General features: G+C 44.8%; 1 pseudogene; it reads right to left on the bottom strand.

Moving 5' to 3' along the window:
* Positions 1 to 185: 185 nt before the first annotated feature.
* The window catches only part of LOC101620167, a 29,112-nt pseudogene continuing 21,004 nt past the window's right edge, over positions 186 to 8,293 (bottom strand).

The following is an 8,293-nucleotide window of genomic DNA, read 5'->3' as shown; positions in this document are numbered from 1 at the left end:
TGACTGGAGTGAGGCAGTGATCTAGTTTCATTTTTTTGCATGTAGCTTCCCAGTTTTCCCAGCACCACTTGCTGAACAAATTTTCTTTGTTCCATGGTTTGTTTTGTTTTAAGCTGATATTTAATCGTGTGGAGCCACGTGATTGTACCCAAGTCCTTGGACACCAGGTCATACATTTGAAGCTTCTAGGTGGTTCTCATGATGATGATGAAATACACATCAGTGTCGATAGACATGCTCACCCCTGCATAGTAGTTCATAAACTTTGGGGTCACCAATCCATCATTGTCAGAGGGTATATCAGAGCTATCCAGAAATTTCCTAAATACTTATTCCTCTCACCATTCTCCATTTTGGTACTTTGGATGGTGTTTTGCATTATACAGTCATGAAAGCCTTCTATTGTAATGCCATCTCCAGCCTTGTTAACTTTCTAGAAGCTTGCATATTTACCCTTTTCTGGCTCCGGACTTTAGAGGTCTTAATGTGAGAAGACATTTATGTAAGACTTTGGTTCTGCCTCCATCTTTATCAAACCTCTGGAAAAGATCTTCTGCCTTTCTTTTTCCATGGCCACAGCACAATCATTTAACCGTTTCACAGATTCTGTGAAATCAGTTGTTTTTGTCATCCATAATTCAAAACACTCTGCCAAGTCATTTGGTGCCCATGGAGCCCCTAGCCAGGCACAGCATGGAGTCTTTCGATGGGGTCGGTGGCTGTGATGAGCTTTTTCTTGGCCTGCTGTCCCCACCATCTGAAATGCTACGCTGATGTCACCAGTTATTTTGAATTGAAAGTGTGGACATTCTCTCTGGCATCTGGAAGTACCCATTCCCTCCCAGGAAGGTAGTATTTGATCTCAAAGGACCCTGTTTTGATGACATCACAGGTGGCTTTATGTTTCCTGAGATTGGGAGAAGGATAAAGTTATGCTGGGAGGAGCACTTTGGGGGGGGTGTCCTCAAACCTCATTTAGTCCATCTGATGGCCAGTGCTAGGAGGTTCCTTTCAAACACACAAGAAGTCTGCCAACACACCTCCAGGCTTAAGAGGCTCAGTAGAAGACAAGGAAGGAGGCCTGAGACTCTACTGTGCTTTGGGGAGCCTAAAGACACAAGACCGCTGTTCAATCTTCCAGTCTCCTATGGTTCCTCTATTACTGTTAACTGAGTTGCGTTCTGGACCTAGCCTGTCTGTTTTGAATCCAAGCTTCCATTTATTAACCACATGACTTGAGCAGATTACTTAATTTCCCTGATACTCAGTTTATTTATTCATCCACAGGGTGGGGATGGTAATTAGAAACTCTCAAGCATTGCTAACAATGATTAAGTGAGCAAATGCATTCATAATGTTTAGAAGGTGTTTCATAAATGGCTGCTAATGCTACCTTAGGGGTTTGTGTACCCCTTGTGGCCACGTCAGGTGGCTCAGGAGAGAGCATAAATATAGGGATGTAGCTATAGAGGTTTAGAGGAACTGAAAGGGAACAGTGAGGCTACCAGGAGATTATCAACAGCAGGAAAATACTGCATTTCTAAGATAGCTTCTAGTAAGTGCCACTGCATACTATGGGAAAAAGGACTCTAAGACCAGAGGGACAGAGAGAGCAAGTGATGTCACAAGAATTTTAGAGTTGGGGTTGCCTGGAAGGAGCTGTCTTTGCAGGCCCAGAGTGGTAGAGATGTAGCCACTTGGAGATACTGCAAAAGCAGACAGCAGAAAACATGCTTTTCCCGGTCTCCTACTTTCTAATTTCTATGTGCTATGATCTCGGGAAGCCATTCAGAGAAAATGGAACCTGCCCTAAAGCTTGCAGGGCATCATTTCACAGTGTGCTTTTCTCAAGATACTGTCCTGCAAGATACCTCTCGTAAAAAGGTTCTGAATCAAATGAGTCTAGAAAGTCTGCACGTAAGAACTCTCTCCTGCAGGTTTACCAGGCAGGAGATTTCGTTACCACACTATGACAAACAGCAAGCTCTTTAGTCAGATTGGATTCTCTCATCTATCAAATGGGCATTGTAACAGTTGACCTTTATGGGATCACTTATTATTCATTCATTAATTCATCCATTGAGTAAACACAATGTGTCAAACTCTGGGAATGCTCTGGTAACAAGATGCCTGTCTTCATGGAGCTTATATTCTAGTGGAACCTATGCTAATGGAGTGGTTAGAATAGTTACTAATGATAAAATTAATGTGAAATGTTTAGCACAGTGCCTGACATATAGTAAATGCTCAATAAATGTTACCCTTAAAGGCTCTGAGAAGTCCTACAGTAAAGACCTCATAAACCCAGGACTCTCCAAATTTATTTGGCCATTGAATTTCTCCCCCTTATATATCCCATAGCATCCTGCTCACACAATATGGCACTCACTGGTCTATAGACAATAGCTAGATAAGTAAATATAGTCCCTAAGCACACATACAGAGACACACAAAGCCAAATATCATCTACTTCTGCTGGATAATGAAATATTAACAGGGCTTTAGGAAATGAGAATAGTTCAGCTCTTTTACTTATAAATGACTGTAGTCTCTGTAAATTTCATCCCAGTAGGGTTGACAACAGAGTTCACTTTGGTGATTTCTCACTACAAACTGTAGGAGTCATTAACTAATTTATTCATTCAATAAACATTTATGGCAGTTTCCGCCATTCTGGTCTGCATCTTTCAATACTGGAGGAACAGAGATTTCTCCAGCCTGTAGCATGATCATTCTATGTATAGGTCAGGCCTGCCCTGACCATCTGGAAAGACTTTTAGGAGATGAGGCCTGAGCTCAATCTAAAAGAGTGAACCAAAGTCAGTAGGAAATGGGGTCCCTCTAGGCACATCCTTTTAAGAATCATTTTGGGCTTGGCCTCAATCCTTGTGGTTATTGTCAACCGTAGGCCCATGAGGAGGGCAGATGTGAACTGAGATGCTCTAGTCCCAGTGATTACTTGTTCACTTGTCTTAGGGGGTTGGGATCCATGAGATCAGAGCTGGTTAGTCCTGGACCAATGTCAGTCTGTTGCCCCCAACTATTAGCATGTTACCTTGAGTCATTCATTCCCCCAGCTGAACCTAGCTCCTTCCCTGCAAGTTGGGAATATAAAGCTTACCTCTTTGGGCTGAAGTGAAGAAGAGCAAGGGAGAAGATGGAAGAAGCACTTGCTTTGTAAACTGTTGAGTGCTGTGTGTACATATATACAAATATACACAAAATATTAGTGATGTCTTAGCTCAGAGCCCAACATATGACAGGGCAGAACAAACTGTAAAATCAAGTTATCCTGCCACCTTTTGAGCTCTGTTCCTCTGTCTCTTGAAATCCTTTGTTTCTTCCTGAGGCCCCTTATTAATATGCCAACACCCTGAGAGGTGTTAATCCTTATTAGCTAATACCTTAGTTAGTGCTGGCAGTTAACACCTTTAGTTAGCAGCAAACTCCTTAACAGGATTCACCTTTCATTCAGCTGTGAGAACCTTTGGGAATGGGGCCAGGAGGGGCTTTGTGGTGGTTTTGGGCTGAAGGGGAGAGAAAAAACCACCTCTGTAAGGAGAGAAGATTCTCCAGGAGAGACATCCCTGACTGAGCTATTTTGCCAAAGTATAGTTCCCTTGCTTCTCCCTGAGAGTGATGCCCCTCACGCCAACAGCAGCACGCTGGCTTCTCTCTGCCACCTTCTCCAGCTGAGTGCTGTTGGGAGAATGCCTCACCGCTGCGGGCCTCAGTTTTCTATTCTATTAAAGGGGCTATTTGATCCCCTCTTTAAGGTCACCGTGGCTACTACCATGTTTCCCAAACTTATGTACTGGTGATACATACACATTTTCATTTTGGTATTAGGGATGCATCGACGTTAGTCAGCTTAAATAAAGTCATGCCTCCCCCAAATCTCACTGGTGTCCAGTAATAATAAAGGTTTATTTTTTTGGTCACAGTGCATGCCAACCATGGGTCTGATTCTGCCCTGCATGTCAACCATGGGTCTGATTGTGAAGGGACAACCCCTGCCTATGCTGATTGTATGTCAGTGCATCCAGGGATGGCTCTTCACATTTCCATGAAAGGTGGCTCGCGGCAGGTGAACTCATGCAACACTGGTCTAAGTAAGCCACATTGTGATGTGGCTGGTGGTGTGATCCTTTGCACAGAAGAACCTGGTGAGGAGAGCAACAAGTATTTTTTTTTAAATTTTTTTTATTACAAAGTTTATTTTTACATCATTTTGCACATTTTTTTTCCATCTCGATTGTAATCCCCGTGGGTTTCCCATCACCAAATCACCCCTGTGCCACCACCATAGTCCCGTGCATTTCCCTCCCTTCCCCCCCCCCCCCGTTTTTGATCCCATTCCCCACTCCGCCCCCACAGAATGTCTCTGGTATATGGTTGTTCATTATTTTTGTTATTTTCTCGCCTGGTCCATTATACTCCTGCTATGAGTGAAACCATCTGGTATTTTTCTTTCTCTTTCTGGCTTATCTCACTAAGCATGATCTTTTCCAGCTCCATCCAAGTGAGCAACAAGTATTTTTAATGCAAGATAATCTAGTGCGGTATTTAAGATTATTAAGAATATATAACTGGCCCTCCCTGGTGGCACAGCGGGTTTAAGCACAGCACTGAGAAGCTAAAGCCGCTTCCGCATGAGTTCAATTCCCCCTTGCCCTGGAGGTGACCACATGGCGCGGCAGACCTCTCCTGACCTGCCCGCTGCTCCCCTCAGCAGTGTACTTTGTCGATCTGCCTGTTCTGCTCCCCACTCTGTCTCTGGTGAAGCCTCTCGCTGCCCCTGAGCCTCTGGCCTGTACCCCAGTTCTGTGTGAACAAATAAATAAATCTTAAAAAAAAAAAGAATATATAATATTAATATGTAAGCATATGGATACCTATGGAGAGAGAGGGGCAGGCCCAGATGGAGGCAAAACGTATTAAAGTGGTAATCTGGATAGGCGCATGGATGGTCTCTGCAAGTTCACTGTAAAGTCTAAAATCATATTAACATAAAGAAGTTCCAAATAGGTGGGACGTATATAAATATATATGTATTTAAATATAATTAAATATAAATACTTTAAATACATACATAGTTCAATATAAGCATGAAATACATACGTGTATAAATATGTTATGGCACTCTGAGTAGATCTGATGGAATATATTTTTCAATTGATATATTAAATATTTGCTATAGATTCTTTTCATATATATTTATGTATGTATATGACAGATAAAACTATAATTTCATAGTTGCTTATGGTGAGGCAAATGTGGAAAGAATAAAAACTAACTGAACTTAACACTAATAAATATTAGGACATTTGTGAGAGTCGAACTTGAAGGATAAATGTTGGGAGCCCTTAGATAAGGTGTGTGATGTAATCAGGGGACCCTCTGGCTGACCCCCTTTCATTCATTCATCCTGTATCTGTTGTTGTGGGCACTGAGGTCACAGGCGCGGATGACACGCAGTTGGCCCAGCCCTCCCTGCACCCACTCACTCGTGTGTCACGAAAGGCACACAGCAAGGGACCCAGGAGCCTGCTGCCGGCTGGACTTGTTGGGAGCCCTCCTGGTGCCTCACCTTGGGCAGGCTCGTGGTGGACACCTCCTCTTACCTGCAGTTCTGGGTTCTCTAGCAAGAAACATGTGTGCCACTGTGTGCACATGACAGTGTGAGCGTGAGTGTGGGCAGGTTGCTGTGTAAACGCTGTACCCCTTCCTGGACGGCATCTCGGGTGCCAAGACATGTAGTCATGGAGGCTGGAAAACCTTTTGTTTATACATTAAAATGAGCAGAAGGCCCTCCCTGGTGGTGCAGTCGGTTAGGATGCAGCATGCAAGCAGGCCACAGCCGCCTCAGTGCGAGTTTGATCTCCGCCCCGGAGGTGACCCACACGTTGTGGCAGACCTCTCCTGACCCGCCCGCTGCTCCCCTCAGCAGTGTGCTTCATCCATCTGCCTGTTCTGCTCCCCACTCTGTCTCTGGTGAATCCTCTCACTGCCCCTGCACCTCTGGCCTGTACCCCAGTTCTGTATGGATAACTAAATAAATCTTTAAAAAAAAAAAAGAGCAGAAGGCTTGGGACAGGCCCAAGTTTATTTAGGATAATAAAAATGTTCATTTTCTTAATCACAACAGTGGCTCCATGGATTTCTAAATTTTCAAAACTCATTGAAATATACATTTAAAATGGTACATTTTATTATCTGTAAGCTACACCTCAGTAAAGTGATTTACAAACAAGCAAACAAAAACACAATAGTACGAATTATGCGTTCATTTTGGAGAGTTTCAGAGAAGTTGAGTAACTTGCTCAAGATCACACAGCTGCTGAGGAGAGGACCAGGAAATGAGATCAAGCCTGCCTGACGCTAGAGTTGATGCTGTTAACTATGACTAAGACATACACTTTATATACTCATAGAAACAAAAGTGGGTTCCACTTGGATTTTGTAATAAATAACACAAAATCTACCCCAGGTGTAAAGATTTCAGAATTAGAAAGGAGTTAGAGGTCCCAGGGTTCCGTTTCCTTCCTCCTCTGCCCCTGACACACATAGGTGCCCTTGCCCTTGGCCCTAGGTAACCTTAAAGACTTGAGAAGTCCTGCTCCCTCAGGGCCTTCTTGGAACCATCTGTCTTTTCTTAAGCCGGTCAAGGTTCCCTCCCTCTCCGGCTTTTTTTTCTGCTTTTAGCCCTGGCCTTTCAGTTTCTGAGACTCTGCCCCCAATTACATGTCCTCTTGTTCTTGCTATTTATTCTCTCACAATCTGGAAGGCTGGGCAGAGAGTACCCTTTGGTCTGGGTGGAAGGCAGGGACCACATTAGAGGTTTTACCATTGACCCACTTAATGGACAAAACAAGGAAGCTCAGAGAGGTGTAGAACCTGCCCAAGATCACACAGTTTGCATGAGTAAAAGCCCAAACCCACCCAGTTCTGTATGATTCCAGGTCCTGGTCCCCTCTGTTCAGCAAGGCAGGAGAGACTCAAGTAATGGGGATGGGTGAGGAAAGGAGGCAGAGGGGTGGGAAATTGCCTCCAAATTCCCTGCCCCTAGAACTCCCACTGCTCTGTCAATAGCTGAGAAACCCCCAGTCCCTGAAGGATAGGGCTGCTGGGGCCTCTTGCCTAGTGACTGTAGACCACATTTTTCTTAATCTAAATTGAAAACTGCTCAAGTAGAAAAATCATTTCAGAGCTTCATCTCAGAAAGGAAAAGAAGAAGGGAGAAGGGAGGGTTCAGTCCGTGCAGGGAGGCAGAGAGGAAAGGCTGGTGCCGGCAGAGGGCTGAGTCCCTGCCTGCCTTGAGCTGGCACCAGCCGGGCCCCAGCCCTGTCCCATCTGGTCACCACTATGCCCAAGGCCCAGGCTGTTGAGGTAGTCAGCTAGCGAACACTGAGAATCCCCCTGCGTGCCTGGGCGCTGTGGGAGGCACCTCCTGCCCTTAGTGGGCATCTAGTTTACCTCCACTCTTCCTCCTTGCACTTATTCCTTCCTTCAACAAATATTTATTCAACACCTACAATATGTCCGGAACTGTTCCAGATACTTGGAATATAAAAGTGGGCCTTGCCCACTGCACTGTCTGGTGGAGAATTATCAAGTAAATGGAGAAGAGCAAACTATAAACTCTGAAGGAATGTGAAGCATGGGATGAGTGATTATTCCATGGGAAGGAGTGGGCAATGTGGTGTAGGTTGACCCGGTCAGGGAGGGTCTCCCGGGAGAAGCTATATGTCAGTAAAGTCATGAAGGTAGGTAAGAGTTTTCCAGGCAAAGGCACAGGAACAACCCATGGTGGGAGACGGGTGGCACCTTCAGGACAGAGGGAAGTAACATGTAGGCTCGACCCTTCAGCCTGGCTGATTGGACTCAATTCCAACTCTGCCACTAACCAGCTTGAAGCCAACTGACCTCCTGTGCCCAGGTTTCTTCATTTGTAAGCATAGCGTTATTATGAGGATTAATTAGCTTAACATATGTCATATAATTAGAATGCTGTCTGGCACACTGTTTTTAGCTAAACAAGCAAACAAAAAGTCCCAGCACATGCAGGAGGCCCTCCAGCAGAGAACCACAAGTGAGTTTGGGAGAATGGGCTGTAAGCAAGCTCTGTCCTGGGCAAACACAGATCAAGTACACAGTGTGGGAGCCTCAGGGCGCAGCAGAAAGGGCAGTGGCTAAAATCTGCCGTCTGCCATGGAGTCATAGATGCGCTTCTTCATGTCATCCTTGCAGCCTGGGGAAGGAGCCAGGGTATCCCCACTTTATGGATGAGCAA

Source organism: Condylura cristata, unplaced genomic scaffold, assembly GCF_000260355.1.
Source record: "Condylura cristata isolate star-nosed mole 26May11 unplaced genomic scaffold, ConCri1.0 scaffold00022, whole genome shotgun sequence".
NCBI lineage: Eukaryota > Metazoa > Chordata > Mammalia > Eulipotyphla > Talpidae > Condylura > Condylura cristata.
Note: the sequence above shows the minus strand (reverse complement) of the source record. Positions and strands in the feature narration are given on the sequence as shown.